General features: G+C 50.0%; 2 pseudogenes; one reads left to right on the top strand and one right to left on the bottom strand.

The window, feature by feature from the left end:
• Nucleotides 1–23,169, bottom strand: part of LOC131586382 (zinc finger protein 208-like) — a 761,426-nt pseudogene that overhangs the window by 166,176 nt on the left and 572,081 nt on the right.
• The window catches only part of LOC131586381 (uncharacterized), a 655,697-nt pseudogene that overhangs the window by 576,893 nt on the left and 55,635 nt on the right, over nucleotides 1–23,169 (top strand).

Genomic DNA, 23,169 nt, shown 5'->3' with positions numbered 1-23,169 from the left:
CATGAAGGATTTTGAGGTATTTTCTTAGATTTTGTGGAAATTAGTGGGGGTTTTGTTGGATGTTTCTGGAATTTGGTAGGGTTTTGAGAACATTTAGGGAATCGTGTGGCATTTTTCTGCAATTTTTGTGGATTTTTCTTGAATTTTGTAGGATATTGAGGAGATTTTGTGGGAGTTTTGTGGAATTTTGTGGGATTTTGAGGCAGCATGAAGGATTTTGAGGTATTTTCTTAGATTTTGTGGAAATTAGCAGGGATTTGGTGGGATGTTACTGGAATTTGGTGAGGTTTTGAGAAGATTTCTGCAATTTTGTGGGACTTTTCTGCAATTCTGCGGGATTTTTTGGAGACTTGAAAAATTGAGAGGGATTTTTCTTAGCTGTTTTGAAAATTTGTGGAGATTTTGTGGGATTTTTCTGGAATTTGGTAGAGATTTCAAAACATTTAGGGAATCGTGTGGGATTTTTCTGCAATTCTGCGGGATTTTTCTTGAATTTTGGAGGATATTGAGGAGATCTTGTGGGAGTTTTGTAAAATTTTGAGGGATTTTGAGCAGACATGAAGGATTTTGAGGTATTTTCTTAGGTTTTGTGGAAATTTGTGGGGGTTTTGTGGGATGTGACTGGAATTTGGTGGGGTTTTGAGAACATTTAGGGAATTGTATGGGATTTTTCTGCAATTTTGTGGGATTTTTCTTGAATTTTGTGGGCTATTGAGGAGATTTTGTGGGAATTTTGAGGGATTTTGGGGAGACATGAAGCATTTTGAGGTAGTTTCTTGGGTTTTGTGGAAATTTGTGGGGGTTTTGTGGGATGTGACTGGAATTTGGTGGGGTTTTGAGAAGCTTTCTGCAATTTTGTTGGAGTTTTTTCTGGAATTTGGTGGGATTTTGTGGAGACTTGAAGCATGTTGAGGGATTTTTCTTAGATTTTGTGGTATTTTGTGGAGATTTGGTGGGATGTTTCTGGAATTTGCTGGGGTTTTCCGAACATTTAATGAATTGTATGGTATTTTTCTGAAATTTTGAGGGATTTTGAGGAGACTTGAAGAATTATGAGGGATTTTTCTTAGATTTTGTGATATTTTGTGGAGATTTGGTGGGATGTTTCTGGAATTTGGTCGGGTTTGGGGAAGGTTTAGAGAATTTTGTGAGATTTTTTTCCTGGAATCTTGAGGAATTTTGAGGAGACTTGAAGAACTTTGTGGGATTTTTCTCACATTTTGTGTCATTTGCTGGAGATTTGGTGGGATGTTTCTGGAATTTGATAGGGTTTTGAAAACATTTAATGAATTGTGTTGGATTTTTCTTGAATTTTGCAGGATATTGGGGAGATTTTGTGGGAGTTTTGTGGAATTTTGAGGGATTTTGAGGGGACATGAAGGATTTTGAGGTCTTTTCTTAGATTTTGTGCAAATTAGTGGGGGTTTTGTTGGATGTTTCTGGAATTTGGTAGGGTTTTGAGAACATTTAGGGAACTGTGTGGGATTTTTCTGCAATTTGTTGGGATTTTTCTTGAATTTTGTAGGATATTGAGAAGATTTTGTGGGAGTTTTGTGGAATTTTGTGGGATTTTGAGGCAGCATGAAGGATTTTGAGGTATTTTCTTAGATTTTGTGGAAATTAGCGGGGATTTGGTGGGATGTTACTGGAATTTGGTGAGGTTTTGAGAAGATTTCTGCAATTTTGTGGGACTTTTCTGCAATTCTGCGGGATTTTTTGGAGACTTGAAAAATTGAGAGGGATTTTTCTTAGCTGTTTTGAAAATTTGTGGAGATTTTGTGGGATTTTTCTGGAATTTGGTAGAGATTTCAAAACATTTAGGGAATCGTGTGGGATTTTTCTGCAATTCTGCGGGATTTTTCTTGAATTTTGGAGGATATTGAGGAGATTTTGTGGGAGTTTTGTAAAATTTTGAGGGATTTTGAGCAGACATGAAGCATTTTGAGGTATTTTCTTAGGTTTTGTGGAAATTTGTGGGGGTTTTGTGGGATGTGACTGGAATTTGGTGGGGTTTTGAGAACATTTAGGGAATTGTATGGGATTTTTCTGCAATTTTGTGGGATTTTTCTTGAATTTTGTGGGCTATTGAGGAGATTTTGTGGGAATTTTGAGGGATTTTGGGGAGACATGAAGCATTTTGAGGTAGTTTCTTGGGTTTTGTGGAAATTTGTGGGGGTTTTGTGGGATGTGACTGGAATTTGGTGGGGTTTTGAGAAGCTTTCTGCAATTTTGTTGGAGTTTTTTCTGGAATTTGGTGGGATTTTGTGGAGACTTGAAGCATGTTGAGGGATTTTTCTTAGATTTTGTGGTATTTTGTAAAGATTTGGTGGGATGTTTCTGGAATTTGCTGGGGTTTTCCGAACATTTAATGAATTGTATGGTATTTTTCTGAAATTTTGAGGGATTTTGAGGAGACTTGAAGAATTATGAGGGATTTTTCTTAGATTTTGTGATATTTTGTGGAGATTTGGTGGGATGTTTCTGGAATTTGGTCGGGTTTGGGGAAGGTTTAGAGAATTTTGTGAGATTTTTTTCCTGGAATCTTGAGGAATTTTGAGGAGACTTGAAGAACTTTGTGGGATTTTTCTCACATTTTGTGTCATTTGCTGGAGATTTGGTGGGATGTTTCTGGAATTTGATAGGGTTTTGAAAACATTTTAATGAATTGTGTTGGATTTTTCTTGAATTTTGCAGGATATTGGGGAGATTTTGTGGGAGTTTTGTGGAATTTTGAGGGATTTTGAGGGGACATGAAGGATTTTGAGGTCTTTTCTTAGATTTTGTGCAAATTAGTGGGGGTTTTGTTGGATGTTTCTGGAATTTGGTAGGGTTTTGAGAACATTTAGGGAACTGTGTGGGATTTTTCTGCAATTTGTTGGGATTTTTCTTGAATTTTGTAGGATATTGAGAAGATTTTGTGGGAGTTTTGTGGAATTTTGTGGGATTTTGAGGCAGCATGAAGGATTTTGAGGTATTTTCTTAGATTTTGTGGAAATTAGCGGGGATTTGGTGGGATGTTACTGGAATTTGGTGAGGTTTTGAGAAGATTTCTGCAATTTTGTGGGACTTTTCTGCAATTCTGCGGGATTTTTTGGAGACTTGAAAAATTGAGAGGGATTTTTCTTAGCTGTTTTGAAAATTTGTGGAGATTTTGTGGGATTTTTCTGGAATTTGGTAGAGATTTCAAAACATTTAGGGAATCGTGTGGGATTTTTCTGCAATTCTGCGGGATTTTTCTTGAATTTTGGAGGATATTGAGGAGATCTTGTGGGAGTTTTGTAAAATTTTGAGGGATTTTGAGCAGACATGAAGGATTTTGAGGTATTTTCTTAGGTTTTGTGGAAATTTGTGGGGGTTTTGTGGGATGTGACTGGAATTTGGTGGGGTTTTGAGAACATTTAGGGAATTGTATGGGATTTTTCTGCAATTTTGTGGGATTTTTCTTGAATTTTGTGGGATATTGAGGAGATTTTGTGGGAATTTTGAGGGATTTTGGGGAGACATGAAGCATTTTGAGGTAGTTTCTTGGGTTTTGTGGAAATTTGTGGGGGTTTTGTGGAATGTGACTGGAATTTGGTGGGGTTTTGAGAAGCTTTCTGCAATTTTGTTGGAGTTTTTTCTGGAATTTTGTGGGATTTTGTGGATACTTGAAGCATGTTGAGGGATTTTTCTTAGATTTTGTGGTATTTTGTGGAGATTTGGTGGGATGTTTCTGGAATTTTGTTACATTTCATTGTACAGGTGTGGAATGTTCTCATATTTTGTGGGATTTTGACGAGACTTCAAGAATTGTGAGGGATTTTTCTTAGCTTCTTTGGAATTTTGTGGAGATTTTGTGGGATGTTTCTGGAATTTGGTAGTGATTTCAAAACATTTAGGGAATCGTGTGGGATTTTTCTGCAATTCTGCGGGATTTTTCTTGAATTTTGGAGGATATTGAGGAGATTTTGTGGGAGTTTTGTGGAATTTTACGGGATTTTGAGCAGACATGAAGCATTTTGAGGTATTTTCTTAGATTTTGTGGAAATTTGTGGGGGTTTTGTGGGATGTGACTGGAATTTGTTGGGGTTTTGAGAACATTTAGGGAATTGTATGGGATTTTTCTGCAATTTTGTGGGATTTTTCTTGAATTTTGTGGGATATTGAGGAGATTTTGTGGGAATTTTGAGGGATTTTGGGGAGACATGAAGCATTTTGAGGTAGTTTCTTGGGTTCTGTGGAAATTTGTGGGGGTTTTGTGGAATGTGACTGGAATTTGGTGGGGTTTTGAGAAGCTTTCTGCAATTTTGTTGGAGTTTTTTCTGGAATTTGGTGGGATTTTGTGGAGACTTGAAGCATGTTGAGGGATTTTTCTTAGATTTTGTGGTATTTTGTGGAGATTTGGTGGGATGTTTCTGGAATTTGCTGGGGTTTTCCGAACATTTAATGAATTGTATGGTATTTTTCTGAAATTTTGAGGGATTTTGTGGAGACTTGAAGGATGTTGAGGGATTTTTCTTAGATTTTGTGGTATTTTGTGGAGATTTGGTGGGATGTTTCTGGAATTTGGTAGGGTTTTGGGAAGATTTAGGGAATTTTTTGAGATTTTTTTCCTGGATGTTGAGGGATTTTGAGGAGACTTGAAGAATTGTGAGGGATTTTTCTGATATTTTGTGGAAATTTGTGGCAATTTTGTGGGATGTTTCTGGAATTTGGTAGTGATTTCAGAACATTTAGGGAATCGTGTGGGATTTTTCTGCAATTTTTGGGGATTTTTCTTGGATTTTATAGGATATTGGGGAGATTTTGTGGGTGTTTTGTGGAATTTTGAGGGAATTTGAGGAGACATGTATAGTTTTGAGGTATTTTCTTAGATTTTGTGGAAATTTGTGGGGATTTTCTGGGATGTTTCTGGATTTTGGTAAGGTTTTGAGAAGATTTAGGGATTTTTGTGGGTTTTTTGTTGAATTTTGTGGATTTTTTCTGGAACTTTGTAGGATTTTGAGAGCATTTGGAGCATTTTTTATGAAGAGTTTGTTGAAAAAAACAGGAAAATAAAAGGAGTGAATCTGCTGAAATTTCGGTAAACAAAAGTGAAAAGCAAAACCATCCAAAGGGACCTGAACTCCGCGCTAAATCCGCATGGTTTGGCCTAACATCAGCCAAATGGGGTTAAAATCATCCCAAGGTGTCCAAAATGCAACCAAAAGGGCATAAAAATGCCCAAAGTGGTGTAAAACCCACTCCAAATGGCCTAAAATCACCTTTGAATCTCCCAAATGGTGCAAGATCCACCCTGAAAGTCGCTGGTTTTGCCTCAAATCACCCAAAGGGCCCCAACATCCCCCAACCTAGCCTGAAACGGCCAAAAGGGACCTGAAATCACCCGAAAAGGGCTCGGTTGGAGCGGCACCGGGACTGGGAGCGAGACCAAGATCGAGACTGAGACCGAGACTGAGACCGAGAGCGGGCCTGAGACTGGGACTGAATCCGGCACCGGCACTGAGACCGGCACCGCTCCGGGACCGGGACTGAGACCGGGACCGGGACTGAGACCGGGACCGGCACCGCTCTGGGATTGAGATCGACACCGGGACCGGAATCGGCTCCGGGAGTGCCCCGGGACTGCTCCGAGACTGAGACCGAGGCCAGCACAGGGACTGGGATCAACACCAGGAGCGCTCCGAGACCGAGACTGAGACCAGAACTGGGATTAGCACTGGGATCACTCCTGGAGCAGCACTGGGATCACTCCAGGACCAGCACTGGGGTCAGTACCAGGATCGCTCCTGGAGCAGCACTGGGGTCAGTACTGGGATCACTCCTGGAGCAGCACTGGGATCAGCACCGGGATCACTCCTGGACCAGCACTGGGATCAGCACCGGGATCACTCCTGGAGCAGCACTGACATTGGGACAGGAACTGCTCCGACGCCAAGACTGAGACCAGGACTGAAACCAGCACTGGCACCGGCACTGAAACTGGCACCGCTCTGGGACTGAGACTGAGACCGGGACTGAGAGTGAGATGGAGACAAAGACTGGGACTGGGAGCGCTCTGGGACTGACACTGGAACCACCACAGCTTCGGGACAGAGATCGACAGCGGGCCCGGAATCAGCTCTGGGATCGCTCCGGGACCACCGCGTTCAGTCCAGGCAGTTTTGGCCATGCCCCCGGGCTAGACTGGGAAGGGCTGGGAGGGACTGGGAGAGAACTGGGAGGGAACTGGGAGGGAGCCCTGGGCAGGGCAGGACCACCTCGGTTCGCATTGTTCTGGTGCAGCCATCCCAGTCCATGTGGCCCCGGTCCATGTGATCCCAATCTCTGGTGCTGATCCATACGGTCCCGGTCTGTGCAATCCCAGTCTGTGCAATCCCAGCCCATGGATCCCAGTCTGTGTGGTCCTGCATGGCACACACTCCAAGAGTCTGGAATTCCAGTTCCCAGCAAGGAAAAACTGTTCCTGCCCTTGAAGGCAAAGCTCTTGAGAAGGGGCCGAGAGCCAAGTGCAGCAAGATCTTACAGTGACATTTCCCTGCCAGCCCCCAGAACTTCACCCATGCTTGTTGTAGCTCCTGGACTGGGAATTAAATCAGGGGAGGGTCTCTGGTGGGAGCTGCCCTGGGTGCAGGGAGACGCTGATGTCAGCGTTCAGGAACACACATAATCACAGATTGATTATATGCAGGTGCTTGATTGAAGCACATAGGAACTAGGGGTATCAGCAACCCAAATCTAGCTCCATCGTCTTTGTCCAAAGTGCACATATTTCTACAATTTCAGCTGTAGCAGTAATCACTGTAACAACCTTATCAACATTGCTTCATTAATATTGCTTGATTAGCTTTATCAATATTGCTTCATGAGACTTAGCTCACCCTTGTACGAACATGTACGAATCTTATCTCTGGGTGGGTATTCTGGAATTCCCAAGTACCAGTTCCCGTTACCATAAACATTTCAGCTTGCTAGACCATCCCCAATACCAGACATTCTTGCAGCCTACTTCTTTATGGTTTTAAGAAACATTTTCAGAAACATTTAACCCCATAGTGACAAGGCTTTCACTGCTGTGGTGTCACAGAGAATGAACACTGAGGCTGTCACTGCTGTGGTGTCACAGACAGTGGAACACTGGGGCTGTCACTGCTGTGGTGTCACAGAGAGGGGAGCACTGGGGCTGTCACTGCTGTCGTGTTTGATAGATTGACATTTAAATGAAAAAGATAAACAGCTAAAGAAGTTGAGGTTGCTGGAGTCTGATGGGATTTTTTTCTCCTGGCCGATAACTGGTCATTTTCGAGAACTGACAGTAGTTTTGACCATTGAAAAGTGATATCAACCTGTGAACATCACCCTTTAAAACTTAAGCCCGGGAATTTATCTTTTTCTTTGGTTCCTGGATTTTGAAGAGGTAACAGGGCTCTGGTTCATCCTCCTCTCCCCCAGGCCAGACAAGGGTACAGGGGGAGCTGGGCTGGCTGGAGTTCTGCAGTTCCTGGTGGGGGATGGAGACTGTGAAGTGACAGGAGCCCCTTCCCAGAGGGAAGTACTCCCATCTGTCCTACTGGTCTGGCCTTAATGTAAATCTTTGAGTTGATCAAAGGGTCATTGCTAAACAAAACCTTGGTTTTGCCTGCTGACATTGCTGGACAGGCGGTGTCCCAGGAGATGCTCTTGATGGTTGCCTCTTTTCCTGGGCATGGCACTGGAGGAGGTCCAGGCCCAGGTGATGCCACTGAAGGAAATGTGCCCTCATCCCAGGGATGCTCAACACAGACTCCCCCAGCCCCTCAGTGCCCTGCCGCTGGTCACAGCAGCCCCTGCCTGGCTCCTGCCTGCCCACACCATGGTCAGCCCTGCCTGCTCCTGGACATGGAGCTCAGCCAGGGCTGGTGCTGTGTGGGCTTTGCTGGTGGTACCAGCCAGACACTGGGGTGAGAGCTCCATCTCTTTATTGGAACAGAAGAGCTGTGCTGGGCCCTGCCCTGGCAGGAGGGACCCACCTTCAGTCCAGGCCACAGAGCAGGGCGGGTCCCTTCAGGGACACAGGGCCTTGCTTTGGGTGGTGGCAGCATCTGCACAGCAGCAAGCTGGTAATGCAGCTGTGACAGGGACATCACGTATGGGCATGGAGATGTGAAATGTGTGGTGCAGGTGTCCCTGAAGGAGGTGTTTGGCTGGACTTGTGAAGCTGGAGTGGGGAACCTGTTGAGAGAGGAGATGGCTGAGGCCCCAGCTGCAGCTGGCACACAGGGACCCTCCTGCACACTGGGAGATTCTCACTGTGCTCAAAGTTTCCCTCTGAAGACTAAGAGGTGAATGTGGATGGGCTTAGCAGCTGATCTGCAGGCCAAAGAATTGAGTTAGCAAAAGAGGAAATTGAGAAAATACAAGTTTATCCATAGCAAGGAAGAAATCAAGGCTGTTAGCATGGAAACCAATAAAAAAGGACATAAGGGGTATTTGCAGTTATGTAATACGTGCCTTAGAGGCAGCACACGTGCCTTAATAATATCTTGTAAACTCTTGACAATTTATTGTTGATGTTAATTGCTTTGTACCAATAAAATACATTAAGCCATTGGTTTGCCCAATGAATATAATGAGCTGTTTTGATGTAAGTAATGACTTAAGATCATGCTTTGTTAAGGGAATAAATGTTGACAATACTTTGTAATGAAGAAGAAGAAGCCATTGTAGTCTCTGCACAAGTGTGTGTTGTGTGTCCGTCTCAAGTGACAGGTGAGAAATTCAAAAACGCCTTTGAAAAATCCTAAACTACTATGGAAATTGAGAAGAAACATTTGTGGACTACTTTGTAAAAAAAAAAAATTCTAAATATTTCTAAAAACTTTTTACTTCTAAAAATAAAAAACAAAGATAACATGGTGCTCCATGCCTGGCTGCTGCTGGCAGAGCAAGAACCTCATAATGCAGCTTTGGTGGGGACAGCAGACACTGACTTGGAGATTCATGAAGACAGGTGTAGTTCTCCCTGATTGAAGCCTTTGGCCCATCTTCTGAAGCTGCAGAGGTGCTCCTGTGGAGAGAGGAGGCGGCTGTAACCCCCAGCTGCCGCTGGCACACAGGGACCCTCCTGCACAGCAGGGCCCAGAGCTGCCAAGGCTCCCCAGCACGGCTGGAGCTGCTGGCACAGCTTGGCCCAGCTGGACAGCTGCCCCTCAAGGCCCTGGAGAGCAGGGGATGGCTCTGGGCAGGGTCCCTGCTGTCTGCTTTTCAAGGGCAATCTTATCACCACTCTTTCTCCTGCCCACCTTGCTTTGCCTCTGCCTGCTGCTCCTGGGACTGCTCCTGGCAATGATCAATAATCACTGCTTATTCTGTCAGGAAAGGGACATTGAGAAGTTGTCTCCAGCATGCACCATGATCTTCACAATGTGATTGACCAGGACTGCACGTCAATCCATATCTCAATGCCAGTCTGGACAGGAGCACAGATCAGAAGCGTTTTCATGGTGTGCTGGGTTCCCCATCCTGTTTAGGGAACGAGGCCCTGCAAGGAGGTCCTCAGTGGCAGAGAAGCCACTGCCTGAGATGTAACCCCGGGTGCCTCCTGTGGCTCAGGGAGCAGCTGTGGCTGTAAATGTGTGTTTGTCTGCAGCACAGAGCCAGGGCTTAGCGAGGCCCTTGTTGTGCCTCGGGCACTGCTCGGCAGCCCCATCGGACCCCGGCCCTCAGCCCTTCCCTGTTGGGGACTGACCTGGCCCGGCCCAGCCATGGGGCAGGGCCCGACAAGGGCGCGGTGGGTCCAGAGGCCCGGCCTGGCCCCGGTCCCCAAGGGATGGGCTCTGTCTGCCTGCACAGCCCACAGGCAAGGCCCGAGGCTCTGCAGGAAGCTTCCTGCCAGCTTTGCACAACCTCCACCGAGAGTGTCCCTTTGCTGTGCTGAGAAGACTAACAAACCCCTCTAGTTTAACCCCACTGCACACCTCATGAGGGATCTCTGCAAATCTTAGGAGAGACCATATTCATTTGTGCCTCATGAGGGATCTCTGCAAACCTTGGCAGGGACCCCAAAAATATCCCTTGTTCCTCACAGGGAATTTGTGCACACCTTTTGAGAGACCCCAAAATAATCTCATGTGCCTCACAAAAGAATCCGGGCCCCGGCCCACTTTAGGAAGGACTCAGCTCCTCTCCAGGCCTTGATGGCAACCACTAAACCACCACCTAAATCACGAGGAACTCAAGCCCCCTGCCAGTCTTACAGGGTTCTCCAGTCACCTGTAGCCATAGAAGTGACCCCAAATCCCCTAAGAATTTCAAGAGGAAACCTCAGCCACATGCACCACTTACAGAAGATCCAAACCCGTGCCTGTCTTACTGGAAAACACAACACCCTGCCCGTGCCTCACAATGGACCCCAATCATCTGGCAGCCTTACAGGGGTCCCCCATCACCTGCATGCCATAGAAAAGCCAGGTGTGCCATTAACTCTAGCCAGCAGCGTGTTCCATGACAGAAACCTCTCCAGTGCCTTTCTGGGAATTGGGAACACGTGTTGTGGTGCCAGCTGCATCTGTGGGAGTCATGGGCAGCGTGAGTCTGTGTTGTGCTCCACTGCTGAGCTGGCAGCACGGTGGATATGGCCAGGATATTCCTTTTCCCACAGGTCTGGAGCCTGCAGGTACCTTGCCGCCCCTTGGCACAGGCTGTGCTGCCCAACAAACCCAGAAAGCCGAGAGGAGAGCCTGAGGGCAGCAGGAAGAAGCCCCTGCTCTAGAACTGAGGGAGTTCTTCCAGAAGCCAAGATGGTGAATTGAAGAGATTTCCAGGGTGCTCAAGGTTTTTCTCTGAAGACTAAGCAGTGAGCTTGTCGGAAATCCCAGAAAAAATCTGGAAAAATATTTTATGTAATTTTTCTTTTATTAGGTCCAAATCTCCAGTGGGAAAAGAGCCTCCCCAGTATGCTGGGTGTCTTGGGGTGTCTTAGTTCTTCCTTGCGTAAACATTACCAATTAAACGAAATTTCATATTTTATTGAAGAAATGGAAAAAATGTTTCAGAATTCTAAAACTACTTTGAAAAACATAATCTCTAAACATAGTCTTTAAAAAAAGAGAAGAAACATTTGGGGACTTCTTTCTACCAAAAAAGCCCCAAAAAACATATTTCTAATAATTTCTAATTTCTAAAAATGAAAAAATAAGAAAACTTGGTGCCCCATGCCTGGCTGCTGCCTGTCCAGCCAAGGCTGTGGCCAGCCAAGCAGCTGTGCCAGTGCTGGTGGTACCAGCCAGACCCCAGAGCAGAAGCCCAAAGGTTTTGTTCAAGCCCTTCCCTGGCAGCAGGGGCCCACATTTGGGCCTGACCAGGCACCAGGGCCAGAACCTTCAGGGACAGAGGGTCCTGTTCTGGGTGGTGGCGGCACAGCAATAAGCTGATAATACAGCTGTGGTGGGGACAACGGACACTGGCTTGGAGATGGAGGAAGACAGGTGTAGTTCTCCCTGATTGAAGCCTTTGGCCAGTCTTCTGAAGCTGCAGAGGTGCTCCTGTAGAGAGAGGAGGTGGCTGAGGCCCCCAGCTGCCGCTGGCACACAGGGACCCTCCTGCACAGCAGGGCCCAGAGCTGTCAAGGCTCCCCAGCACGGCTGGAGCTGCTGGCACAGCTTGGCCCAGCTGGACAGCTGCCCCTCAAGGCCCTGGAGAGCAGGGGATGGCTCTGGACAGGGTCCCTGGCCAGGAGCAGGCCCCAGAGCACCTCTGCCTTTCAAGGGCAATCTCTTCCCCACTCTTTCTTCTTCCCACCTCGCTTTGCCTCTGCCCGCTGCTCCTGGGGCTGCTCTTGGCCAGGCAGCCTCAGTGGCAGCCAGCACTGGCTGCAGCCCCAGTGGGCTCCCCAGGACAAGGCCCAGCAATTAAGAGGCCAATGAAAGGCCTGGGCAGCAGCAGAACTCTCAGCAGAGTTATTTGGGCAACCAAGGACAACCCACAAGTCCACAGCAGCCTCACTGGGAGTGTTTCCTGTCTACAATAGACTTTCAAAAGAAGCTGTTTGAGGGAAAGATGAACGAAATACTCACTGTTTTGTCTTCCAGACATACCAGATTCCAACACAGCATAAAATGAAATAAAGCACCGAAAAAAGAAGGCCTGCCATTAATTCTTGCCAACAGTGTGTTATTCCTTGACAGAAATCTCTTCCAATGCCGTTCTGGGAATCAGGACCGTGTGTGGTGCCGGCTGCATCTGCAGGAGCAATGGCAGCGTGAGCACGTACTGCACTCTGCTGCTGAGCTGGCAGCATGGTGGGTACCTCCAGGATATTCCCTGTTTCCCCCAGAGCTGGGGCCTGCAGGCACCTTGCCAGCCCTTGGCACAGGCTGTGCCACCCAACAAAATCCAGAAATCTGAGAGGAGAACTCGGGGACAGTGCAGCTGCTTGGGCAGTGGCTCCTTCCAGGGACAGGGGCCAAACCCATCCCTGAGCAGCCATTGCCACCCCTGACCCTCCCTGCTCCGTGACAGCTCCCCCAGCCCAAGGGGACAGAGCCAGGTCCTGTCAGGGGCCAGTGCAGCCCCTGCCCAGTTGGAAGCCAGGGCTGGCTGTGGCCCTGGGCTCGTGGCAGGGCTCCTGCTCGGGGCTGCTGCTGTGCCTTGGGCCTCTGGATGCTCAGAGCCAGCTCTGGGAGCAGCTGCAGTGGGATGGACATTGGTGCACGAGTCCCATTTCCCAGGGGCTGGGAATGAGCTCCAGAGGCCTGGAAGCCAAGGCGCCTCCAGCTTTGGCTGCTGCCGGGCCGTGCAAGGAGAGGCCCTGTGGGAAGAGCTGCTGGCACACAGCCCCACTGAGAGCTGAGCCCAGCACAGCAATTACCTCCTGTGCCTGGGCCTGTGCCTGCAATTGCCTCCCTTCCTTCAGGAAATGCCGCCTTCCATAGAGCCTCTCTGTCCATCCCTTGAGAAAGGAAGAGGCACAGCTGGATCAGATGGAACCATTACATAGCAGGGAAGTGGCCTCTTCAGGAGGCAGTGCTTGTCAAAGACATGGAAGAGGATCAGGAAAAGGCCCAGGCTCTCTCTTGTCCAAACCACCACCTCTCCTGATCTGCTCAGAGACCAGGAAGTTACAGAGGATCTCAAGGTGTGCATGGCCCATGCTGCAGTTTGGGCAGCCTGCCTGCTGATGCCAAATGCCTTCCTGCAGAGGCTGGGGAGAAACTGCATCCAGGCCAGGCTGGGAAACAGCCCTGCAGGGCTTGAAAGCAGCAGCAGGGCAGCGAGGCTGCCACAGATCCCTTTCCATGATGCCAGGCATGGCGTGTCCAGAGAAAGCCACCGGCTGCTGCATCTCAGGAAAGGCTGAGGGAAATGCACCCACCATGCTCTTTGAGCAGTTTCTTCTCTATTTCTTTCAGGATATGGTGTGACCCCAGTGATTCTTTCTGTCCTGTGGCTTTGTTCTTCCCTCTTGGAAAACCTTAACAAAAAATAGTTGCATTTTCCAGGAATGGGTCCCAGAAAAGCAATGCTCAGCCTGTGGATACGGCAGGGACACACCACTCACCCCTGCGATGGGAGCCGGGCTTGCGGGCAGTAATCAGTAAAGGAGCTGGTAAAGTCCTCCCTGCAGACACACCTGTAACTCAACAGCCACAGAAGCTTCTGTCATCTGGGTCCTACCAGGTTGTCAATGATTATTCCTTGATGGAACACTGAAAACATACCTGCAGGAGGCTCCAAGGGCTTCAAAACTTTATGCAGCCAATCTAATGGAGAAGCCATCCCAGGAAACTCATCTGGAAGGGAGCACAGATGAGAACCTTTTTCAGGGTGTGCTGGGATCCCCTTCTGCCTTAGGGAACTGGGCACTGCAAGGGGGTTGGGTAAGACCATGGGAGCCAGATGTCAGTGGACATGGAAAAAGCTGTAGAGGGGCCTGGGGAGCTCTGGGCTGGCTCTGGACATTCTCAACACTCTTTCCATGCCCTGTGCAACATCCCTGAAGGGTGGGCACTCTCCAGCAGCAGAGATGCCAGCTCAAGCCTCAGCAGGGCTCAGGCCCAGAGGCACAGCAATTACCTCCTGGGACTGTGCCTGGCATGGCCTCCCTTCCTGCAGCAGAGGCTGCCCATGAGCCACTGCTTCCTCCAGGAAACGCTGCCTTCAGCACAGGCTCTCCATCCACTTCTGCAGAAAGGGACAGCTGGATCAGATGGCAGCATTCCCCACTGGGCAAGGTGGCATCTTCAGGAGGCAATGCTTGTCAAAGACTTGGTTAAGGACCAGGATATCATATAAAACTTTTGGGGTTGGCCAGAATCCTCCTTTCTCCAAACAGCTGCCATTTTTGATCTACACAGAGACTGGGGAATCCTACAAGATCTCAGTGTGGGCATGGCCTGTGCTGCAGTTTGGGCTCCCTGTCAGCTGATGTCAAATGTCTTCCTGCAGAGGCTGGGGAGAAGCTGCAGCAGGCCAGGCTGGGAAACAGCCCTGCAGGGCATGAAAGCAGCAGCAGGGCAGCGAGGCTGCTGTGCATCCCTTCCCGCTGTGTTGGGCACTGCATGTCCAGAGGTGCAGAGAAAGCCTCCGGCTGCTGAGTCTCAGGAGAAGGCTAAGGGACATGAACCCACCTTGTCCTCTCTGCAGAATTTTCTTCAGCATTTGTCTCATGGGTTTGGATGGCTCATGGGGTTTCATAACTCCTGTAGCTTTGGTATTTCCTCTTGGAGGACCTTAGAGCAAAATAATTCCATTTCACAGGAATGGATCCCAGAAAAGCAATGCTCAGCCTGTGGGGTCAGGAGGGACACACCACTCACCCCTGCGATGGGAGCCGGGCTTGTGTGCAGTAACCAACCCAGGAGCTGGGAGAGTCCTCTCTGCAGACACACCTGTAACTCAACAGCCACAGAAGCTTCTCTCATCTCTGCTGATCTGCACAGGCAGCACTGAGCCACAGCAGTGGTAAGGGGATCACGCAGAGCGAGGGCACACACGTGCACAGCTCTGTCCTGGCACCTGCAGTGATGCCGCCCTGGCCGAGCCTTGGGCTCTGAGCTGGCAGCTCTCCCAGGGGGAAAGGCCTTCACCTACCCTCACCATCTTCCAGAGCCTCAGTCCTGGGTGTGGGTTGGGAAGCCAGATCACTTTCAGCAAGAGGCTTGGCTGCAAGGAAAGGCAGGACAGATCAGCTCCCGTGGCACTGTAGGAGATCCTCAGGCTCCCTGGGGCTGGCAAAGGAGCCACACAAGGCACAGCCCTGGGACACAGCCCTGGGCCCGGCCTCTTCCCTCTCTGCTCTTCTCCATGGCTGCACAGAGCACATGGAAGGAGACACTGGCATTGCACACAGGAAGAAGATTGACAGCTAAATGCTCCTTCCTCCCACTGGCAGTGACCTGTGGGATCTCTCAGGGCTCCAGAAGGGAGCAGGGCAAAGGTTTCCAGAACCCATCAAGCCTGAGATTATGTTAAGAGATATGGCACATGAGTGAGCTCTTACCACCTTGTCATTGCCTGTTCTGTCAGTAAAGGGAATAGAAGAACTTGCCTCCAGCATTCTCCAAGATATTCAAAGTATCATTGAGTAGCACTTCCAAATAATTGAGGTTGTGTTCCAAATCTAGAAGGGAGCACAGATCAGAACGGTTTCCATGGTGTGCTGAGATCCCTTTCTACCTTAGGGAACGGGGCAGTGCAAGGGAGTCGCGCTAAGGCTGTGGGTGCCAGATGTCAATGGACATGGCCACAGCTGCAGAGGGGCCTGAGGGCTCTGGGCTGGCTCCTGGTCACTCTCCACCCTCTTTGCAGGCCCTGTGCAGCATCCCTGGGAGAGGTGGCTGGAGCAGCCCAGGCCTCACTGGGGCCCTCTCTCTGCCACAGCTGAAAGAATTGTAAAAGCAATGGGGAAGAGCTACAGCAGGCAGTGCCACAACTGTCCCTCAGGCCCTCCCTCCCTCCTGCCCACGTTCTGCTGGGACAGCTCTCCCATCCCATAGGGACAGAGCCAGGCTCTTTCAGGATACAGTGGAGCCTTGCCCTCCCACTCTGCCTATTCTCCAGCATGGGTGCTCTTTTGCAGCTGCTGCCAGGATTTGGGACCTGTCTCCCATGGAGGGACCCCAGCAGGACTGCTCAGTAGCCGAGTGCCCTGAGCCTGCTGGGGATAATTCCACTGAACTGTGCCAGTCTTGTCCGGGCTGTGCCTGCACTGCCAAGCAGCAGAGATGGCAGCTCAAGCCTCAGCAGGGCTCAGGCCCAGAGGCACAGCAATTACCTCCTGGGACTGTGACTGTGCCTGGCATGGCCTCCCTTCCTGCAGCAGAGGCTGCCCATGAGACACTGCTTCCTCCGGGAAATGCTGCCATCAGCACAGCCCTTTGGTCCTTCTCTGAAAAAAAATAAATTGTACACCTGAATCAGATGGAATTTTCCCCATTGGGGAGGTGGCATCTTCAGGAGGCAATGCTTATCAAAGGAAATCATATAAACTTTTGGGATTGGCCAGGGCCCTCCTTTCTCCAAACAAACACCATTTCTGGTCCACCCTGAGACTGGGAAAGTGCAGAAGATCTCAGGATGGGCATGGCCTGTGCTGCAGTTTGGGCTCCCTGTCAGCTGATGCAAAATGCCTTCCTGTAGAGGCTGGGGAGAAGCTGCAGCCAGGCCAGGCTGGGAAACAGCCCTGCAGGGCATGAAAGCAGCAGCAGGACAGCGAGGCTGCCATGGATCCCTTCCTGCTGTGTTGGGCACTGCATGTCCAGAAGTGCAGAGAAAGTCTCCAGCTGCTGAGTCTCAGGAGAAGGCTGAGGGACATGGACCCACTTTGTGCTCCCTGCAGCATTTCCTTCAGCATTTTTCTCATGGGTTTGGATGGCTCATGGGGTTTCATAACTCCTGTAGCTTTTTTCCTCCTCCTCAGAGGACCATGAGAGCAAGTAGATCCATTTCCCAGGAATGGACCCCAGAAAACCAGTCCTCAGTCTGTGGGGTCAGCAGGGACACACCACTCACCCCTGTGATGGGAGCTGGGCTTGTGTGCAGTAACCAACCCAGGAGCTGGGAGAGTCCTCCCTGCAGACACACCTGTAACTCAACAGCCACAGAAGCTTCTCTCATCACTGCCAGCTGGACAACTTTAAGGTTCTGAGCTGGCAGCTTTCCCATGGGGAAAGGCCTTGACCTACCCTCACCATCTCCCAAGGACTGAGTCCTGGACATGGGTTGGGAAGCTGGATCGCCTTCATCAATAGGTTCAGCTGCAAGGAAAGGCAGGACAGAACAGGTCCTGGACAGTGCTCATGATTCTCTTTCAGGCTGGAGTGACAGTGAGTGCACCTGGCTGATTGCTGCCCTCCAAGGCACTCCCTCATCTCTGCCTTCCACCCAGGAGCAGGGGCAGGGAGACCACCTGCCATCAGTTGCCCCACACCAGGATAGAAGAAGCTTCTTGAATGGCAGTCAGGGGAGAAAGGACACCCTGGAACTGCCATCAGCTCTGAACTGAGTCCCAGGCAGGGCCAGGGCTTGGCAGCGGCAGCTCAGGCTCCCTGGGGCTGGCAAAGGAGCCACACAAGGCACAGTCCCAGGGCACAGCCCTGGGCCCGGCCCCTTCCCTCTCTGCTCTTCTCCATGGCTGCACAGAGCACACAGAAGGTGACACTGGCATTGCACATGGGAAGAAGATTGACAGCTAAATGCTCCTTCCTCCCACTGACAGCAGTGTCATGCACTCACTCAGGGCTCCAGAAGAGAGCAGGGCAACTTTTCCAGAATCCGTCAAGCCTGAGATTATGTTAAGAGATATGGCACTCGAGGAAGCTCTTGCCACACTGACACCCATTATTCTCTCAGGAAAGGCACATTGAGAACTTGCCTCCAGCATTCTCCAAGCGTTTCAAGCCTTTATCCAAGAGGGCATCCAGATAATGCAAGTTACGATCCCAATCTAGAAGGGAGCACAGATCAGGACCATTACCAGGGTAAGCTGGGATCGCCTTCTGTTTTAGGGAACTGGGAACTGCAAGGGGTTTGGGTAAGGCTGTGGGAGCCAGATGTCAATGGACATGGCCAAAGCTGCAGAGAGGCCTGGAGAGCACTGGGCTGGCTCTGGTCACTCTCCATCCTCTTTGCAGGCCCTGTGCAACATCTCTGGAGGGGCAGTGGGACCATCCCTGGGCCCCTGGGGCCTCTCTCCCTCCCACAGAGGAAACCCCCCTAAAGCCCTGGGGAAAACCATCCCCAACGCTTCCCAGGGAGAAGGGAGCACTGCCCGAAGAAAGGGAAGCCAGGCCGCCAGGTCACCTGCTCGCCCTGCTCGCCACGGAGCAGCCTGGGCAGCCCTGTCAGGCAGGGCCACTGCCAGGAGGAGCAGGAGGAGGAGGCGCAGAGCAAAGGCCATGGTGCCTTGCCCACTGCCAGTCCTGCAGCTCTTGCTGCCACCACTGTCCTGACACCGCTGTCCCAATGTCAGCACCGCTGCTGCCGCCGCCGCTGCTGCCACAACAGTCGTGGTCAAGGACTGACTGCTCGGTCCTTGTGGTGCTGTGCAACCACGGGGCTCTGGGACCTCTGTGACCTCAGAGCCTGCTGTCACCTCAGCCTGCTGTCACCCCACAGGCTGCTGTGACCTCATGGCCTTGGCTGTACCCCCTGAGTGTACTCCCATCTGTACTCCAATCTGTACTGGACTGATTGTAAATTTTTGACTTCATCAAAGGGTCATTGATAAACAAAACTTTGGTTTTTGCCTGCTGACATTGCTGGCCAGGCAGTGTCCCAGGAGATGCTCTTGATGGTTGCCTCTTTTCCTGGGCATGGCACTGGAGGAGGTTCAGGCCCAGGTGATGCCACTGAAGGAAATGTGCCCTCATCCCAGGGATGCTCAACACAGACTCCCCCAGCCCCTCAGTGCCCTGCTGCTGGTCACAGCAGCCCCTGCCTGGCTCCTGCCTGCCCACACCATGGTCAGCCCTGCCTGCTCCTGGACATGGAGCTCAGCCAGGGCTGGTGCTGTGTGGGCTTTGCTGGTGGTACCAGCCAGACACTGGGGTGAGAGCTCCATCTCTTTATTGGAACAGAAGAGCTGTGCTGGGCCCTGCCCTGGCAGGAGGGACCCACCTTCAGTCCAGGCCACAGAGCAGGGCGGGTCCCTTCAGGGACACAGGGCCTTGCTTTGGGTGGTGGCAGCATCTGCACAGCAGCAAGCTGGTAATGCAGCTGTGACAGGGACATCACGTATGGGCATGGAGATGTGAAATGTGTGGTACAGGTGTCCCTGAGGGAGGTGTTTGGCCTTTCCTGTGAAGCTGCAGAGGGGAACCTGTTGAGAGAGGAGATGGCTGAGGCCCCAGCTGCAGCTGGCACACAGGGACCCTCTTGCACACTGGGAGATTCTCACTGTGCTCAAAGTTTCCCTCTGAAGACTAAGAGGTGAATGTGGATGGGCTTAGCAACTGGGCTGCAGGCCAAACAATTGAGTTAGCAAAAGAAGAAATTGAGAAAATACAAATTTATCCATAGCAAGGAGGAAAGCAAGGCCATTAGCATGGAAACCAATAAAAAGGGATATAAAGGGGTATTTGCAGTTATGTAATAAATGGAATTTGTTCCTGCTAACTAAATTGTAACTGTTATTAAAGTTGTTATAATTAGAAACAATCATGAATCAGTGTTACAAAGCAGATGTACCCCTTTGCAGATGTTACATGTCAAAATTAAGGTACAGGATGTAGTTTAGAAGATAAATGGTGTCTCAAGACCAAAATGGCCTTGAGATGGACCAAAATTAGAACAAATTTAGGCATTGGGCCTAAAGATTAGTAAACATAAGGCTAATTAGTAGACTAACATAACACAAGGATTAGTACACACACACAAACCTGTAAGGTTATCCAAAGGACAATGAAGAAGGGGAGAAGCCTTTGCCAAAAGACCACCAAAAGAAGACTGAAGACCCCCTAACAACAAGTGAGGCAAGCGCCGTGAAGAAAAGTGACATAAAGTCAGAAAAATTTGAAATAGGAGGAAACTTACAGGAAATATTAAAGAATATGTAAAAGCATACAGTATATAAGTTTAGCTTGAAGTGCTTTGTTTTGAATGTGAGGCAGGGTGGGAAGCCTTTGTACCCTGGTCGGTTTTGCTTATGCTTTAATCATATTTAATTTCTAGCAGATTATATATATAAATTTTAAATTTCATTAAAATGTATTATTTTACTGAACTGTATTCTTTTATACCACATTACTCTTCAGTTTAGTAAATTGTATTCATTTTTAATTAAACTGCCATTAACCAAAGGGACCTAGTTGTCAAATTTCTAATTTCATTTATAACAATATTTTAACAAGGAAGGCTGGTACAACAACATTGGTATTTACCAAACATGACACAACATGAGGTATATTAACAAAGAAGGCCCCTTACGGTGACAACATTCTACTGTTCAAACTGTAAAACATCTTTGTGTACTGATCAGGAGGTCACGATTTCCTCTTTACAATCCTGATGCTGAATGTCTCCTGAGGAGGTCTGGTCACAGAGAAGAATGAGCCCCTTGTGGGCTGCCCCTGTTTGGACAACCTGCTCCTCACCCCGAGCCTCAGCATGTCTGACATCGCCCACCTAGGACTGACATCCCAAAGCATTGAAAACATTTCTCTTTATATTTTTTCTTTATAATTAAAATCTAATTAATTAATTAAAAAAAAAAAAATTCTACAATTATTCTGTATTTTTATAACCTAAGTTTTATATTTATATAAAAGAATTGATCCATTTTTAGCAACTAAAAACATTATCGGTCCTTGGTTCAAAGTACCACAATTCCCTTCATTAATTAATTGGTCACTTTTTCTCCCTCTTTATGATAATTACACATATTTTTAGTCCTTTGATCATCAATTTTTAATAATTTTCTCAGACAGGGTAAATGGGACCACCTTGGGGACCATGGAGATTTTCTGGGGAACATTTGGGGCAGTTTTGGGTCTGGGGAGGGAATTTAGAAAGAACTTGGGGGTCTGGAGAACACTTGGGAAAGCCGGGAGGGCACTTGGAGGGGCACTTAGGGATTCTGTGGGACAATTCGGGGTCCGGGGGAGCACTTGGGGGTCCAGGGGGGCACTTGGAGGTCAGGGAGGGGAATCTGGGGGCCCTTCGGGGTCCGGGCGGGCACTTGGGGGGCTGTAACAGGGAATCTGTGGGCCGCGGGGGATGATGGGAGTTGTAGGCGCCGGTATAATACGGTTTAATGGGGCCGCGGAGCATCACGGGAGTTGTAGGCGCAGCTCCAATGGGTTCCGGTGAGGCGCGGGGCATGACGGGAGATGCAGTCCCGGCTGGAATAGCGCTCTATGGGCGCCGCGGAGCATGATGGGAGCTGTAGTCCCGGAAGTGGCTCAGAAAGCGCGTTTGGAGGTGCGGGGAAGCGCTTGGAGAAAACTTTTGCGTCCGAGCCGTGCTGCAGGTGCTGGGGGCGAATGTATACGGCTCGGGAGCACTTGGGGGGAACCTGGGGAGCTGTAACCGGGCTCTTTAGGGCGGGGGACACGGCAGGAGGTTTGGGCGCGGAACTGTGTTGTGGGATGATGGGAGATGAATTCCCAGCAGTGGCTGGAAGGGGAATCTGTGGGGTCGGGAGAATTCAGGGATCCAGGGACGCTTTGGGGGCTCCCGAACGGGCAATGAGGGGGCACTCGGGGATCCTGGAGGGTTTGGGGGAGACTTATGGGACATATGGGGGGCGATACCGGGGTTCTGGGGAGCGCAGGGCATATTCCCAGTTCCTCACAACCTGGTTTCAGTTGCCCCCTGGAGGCTCCTGCTCACTGCCAGTATCATCCCAGTATGATCCCAGTCTGATGTCAGTACACAGCCAGTGCAGTCTCAGCCACTGCCAGGATGATCCCAGTACAAACCAGTCCCTGCCAGTGCTGCCACTCCTGGGATCCCCCAGCCCTCTCTGTGTTCCCCCCTCCCGCATCTCCCCAGAGGAGCCCCAAGGGCTGGCAGTCCCCAGGCAGGGTCCCCAGCCAGCCCCAGGTTGGATCTGCAGCCCCCAATTTTCCCAGTTTCCCTCTCCTTTTCCCTGGGCCGGGTTCCCCCCGTCCCCAGCGGGTGGGAGCAGCGGAGAGCCCCGCGCTGCCCATCCCGACCTGTCCCGGCTCCATCCCCGCTCCTGCCGTGGGCTGTGAGGGGTTCGGGAACGGGGCACCGAGGGTGTCACTGTTCCTGGGGGAGGAGGAGGAGGGATGGAAGAGGAGGGATGAAGAAGGAGAGTGAGAAGGAATGGAAGTAGGAGAAGAAGCTGGTGTTAGGGAGGAGGAAGAGGAGGAGCCAGAGGAAGAAGAAGAGGAGGGACAAAGGAGGATCATGGAAAGGAGGAGGAAACACGAGGTCGAGCACTCCTGAATTCACAGCCCCTCACCTATGGGATCCCACCCGTGGGATCATCACCCCCCATCCCAGCAATGACCAGGGAGGGGGAGCATGACCCAGATATCCTGGGGGGGTACCTGGGTTGGGTTTTTCTGGGGGAATGTTTGGAGAATGAAGAACTCCAAAGCTGAGCAGAAAATGCCCCTTGGGGGGACATTGGGGGGTCCTGGTGGTGGCTGCTGTCAGAGGCAGCCTGGAGGAGCAGAGCCCTGTGTCCCCCCAGACCCCAAAGTGGGGAGCCCAGAAAGGGGGAGCGCCACAAATCACGGGACCCTCAACAGCCTGGTGAGGGGCAGGGGGGACTCCTTGGACCTTCTGCACCCCAAAGCAGAGAATCACGGGACAAGGGACCATAGGAATCCAAAAAGCCCCATCATCCCTAAATGAGGAGATGGAAACGGGGGGAACTTTTTGGATTTCTGGCACTCCCAGCAACCTGGGGTGGGCAGGGAGCAAGCCGACAGGGGGCCCCCAGTGCAAGCATGACCCCCAGCAGCTGGGACAGGGGGGAATCCCTGAACTGCAAAGGGGAGAGAACAGAGATGGGGAACTCCCGGGAGGCATTTTCAGGGCTGAATTTTGGTGTTTGGGAGGTTTTTATGGGCCCCAGATGCCCGGTAACTTCTAGAGATGAACTTGGTCAGGAGGAACACCCTAACCCAATGTGCTCATGCATTGCATATTTCCGCAAACAAGGATTTCTCATTCCCAAACCTTGGCCAGATGGAGAAGGAGGCTGCAAGGAAGAGGAAGATGCCCCAGGACACCCAGGCA

Source organism: Poecile atricapillus, chromosome 19, assembly GCF_030490865.1.
Source record: "Poecile atricapillus isolate bPoeAtr1 chromosome 19, bPoeAtr1.hap1, whole genome shotgun sequence".
NCBI classification, from domain to species: Eukaryota; Metazoa; Chordata; class Aves; order Passeriformes; family Paridae; genus Poecile; species Poecile atricapillus.
Note: the sequence above shows the minus strand (reverse complement) of the source record. Positions and strands in the feature narration are given on the sequence as shown.